Source organism: Protomyctophum parallelum (assembly GCF_964188405.1).
Source record: "Protomyctophum parallelum genome assembly, chromosome: 15".
NCBI classification, from domain to species: domain Eukaryota; kingdom Metazoa; phylum Chordata; class Actinopteri; order Myctophiformes; family Myctophidae; genus Protomyctophum; species Protomyctophum parallelum.
The window spans coordinates 6,550,896-6,553,395 of NC_139710.1; the positions used below are offsets into that span (position 1 = coordinate 6,550,896).

General features: G+C 44.7%; 1 protein-coding gene across 5 annotated transcripts in view; it reads right to left on the reverse strand.

The window, feature by feature from the left end:
* The window catches only part of arvcfb (ARVCF delta catenin family member b), a 145,057-nt gene that overhangs the window by 59,423 nt on the left and 83,134 nt on the right, over nucleotides 1–2,500 (reverse strand). The gene's annotated exons all lie outside the window — the stretch shown is intronic.

Below are 2,500 nucleotides of genomic sequence, written 5' to 3' on the forward strand. Positions count from 1 at the left end.
GGGATGAGGAAGAAGGGAGGAGAGAGGAGGAAGAGACATACAACTTAAAACACTTGCAACTATAGCGTTCTTATTGTCGGGCATGTGGAACATTCGCAGAAAATAGAAGATCTTGTAGATCTGCTATTTTCGGCAAAGAGATTTGGTGTTGAGGGGGAGAAAAGAGCAGAGCCGACCGACCCCGGCTAAGTTCACTGAGTAGAGAGGGTTGAAGTGGTTAACTTTGTAACACTAACAGACATACAGAAAACAATTATAGGCAGTTAGCTGCTCCTTGCCAGCATTCTGACAAAACTATTCTACTCTACGCCCTCCTCTGCCCTACATTCCAAATGAAATAAGATAGGACAATATCTAAGTCAGTGTTAGCATTTCTATCGGCCCTGACGCCTCCATTAACGGGCACATCCATTCATCTACACACACACGCACGCACACAGTGGAATTAAATCAACGTGGGCCGTGTGCACTGGGCCGTGTATTGTGATCTCTCTACAGAGGTAGAGAGTAAATGTGGGGGGTTATGTGGAGCCACATAAAGACAGCACCAGGAAGGCTTTGGCTCCGGTAAATGGAAGCTCTGCAGCAGGCAGAGGCTCAGAAAAGAACAGAAATATTACATGAGACGACTTCAAAGTCTATGTGCAAACACACCCACTTGAGCTTTAAAGCCCCGTCATCTGTGCATCCCCCCATCTTGATGCCCCTATTTTAGTCATTCAGAACACTCCAGACACTTGACCACTTCAACTCATACTTTGTGGACCAGGGGGTCTGTTCTTTTGTCCCTCTACACACCAAATACAGTATCTTGACCTTGTAGATCATTTTTGTCAAATGTTCGCCTATTTCTGCTGATATTACCAAAGCCCCAGTATAGGATCGATTCTAGGGTGGTTAAAACAAACTGGTGAGGGGATTCATTGTCTTGCTGTGGTCAACACATGATGGCAGGGACTGAATTATTGACATGTCACTTACAAGATACTATGGCCTAATGCATAGACTGGAGTGCCTTTGAATTTAAAAACATTGAGAATCACTTAGCCTACTACTACACACCACAGATGATTCGTTGCTGCTATAGAAAGAACAGAGTGAAGCTACTGCAGCCAGCCACACACGCATTTACACATGCATGCGAGTACACACGCACACACACACGCACACGCACACACACACACACACACACACACACACACACACACACACGGATGAACTGCAGACTTCCATTCACACGTAAAGAGCCTTTACAAATCCATTATACACATGCATACACACCCACCTCACCACACAATGATAGAGCATTAGTGGAGCAATGAAACTGTCAGAACTCCCTAGCCCTGTTCTTTTAAATGGTTCCTGTACATTTTCCAGCTGGTCAATATTTCCCTGGTTAAATCATGCTGACTGCTACAGGGAGAGTCTCGGAGGGCCAGTACAGGCTAAAAATACATTGAATCTAGCTGTGGTTATGCATGGAGAACGCCTTTACTTTCCTCCAACAGAAATAACTGTATCAAAAGGACTATGGCCCACGACCAGTCGAGAATTTGTGTAGTCGTGAATTCAGATTTGCCCCCATGAATCCCCCTCCCCTCCCCCCCACACACACACACACACACACACACACACACACACCACACACACGTGCAGACACCTGTCTTCCTCAGTGCTTGCCACATTTGCCTCGCCGGCCTTGGATCAAATCTCATCGAATCCTTCTCTCAACAGAGAAAATAGACAAAGGGAGGCATATACTGCCACCTTGTTGCATTAGTAAAATAATCCATCTTCTACTCTGTGGGTTTGGTTGGTGAATACTTCTACAGTCCTCCAGTAAAAACAACCAGGCAAGAATTAATTTAAGTCAGACACACATGGGGAGGGGGGCAGCTGTGTAGTCTACAAATTCAGCATTCACCGTGCAGAAGTGAATAATTTGTTGGAGTGTGTGCGTGCGTGCAAAAAAATAAATAAGAAGAATTTAAATAGAAAAGAGTGTACGACATGCCTATATAAAACATTTGGCTTGACTTGAGAGTGAGCAGTGATCACTCATGCCAGCCATCCTGCTACTCAGTAAAACCCTCTGTACAAAAGTGTACAAGAACATTTGTACACTGTATACTGAGGATTTGACTGTGTAGCCTATCTTCCTATAGCTAACTTGATGCAAGGCTGTAAGCTTGATTACATTTACTCTTCTCATTACCCTCAGTCCATTAGACTGACAAGCAGCAGTCGACACGTGGTCAACAAGCTAGTAGCTATACGCAGTCAAGCAGACAAACAGACCAGGGACGAGAGGCAACGTGGAGTAGCATCGAGAAGCTATTGAAAGGAGTGGACACTGCACTCAACAACGGGAGCTTGAATTCAGCTTGATCCAATTCTGTGACACGCCATTTCATTCAAATTCTGTCCTGCTCTGAAAACTGAATTGACGCCGTAAAATAGTCTTGCCTGGTTGTGTGATACCAGAGACAAGCTATTTAAT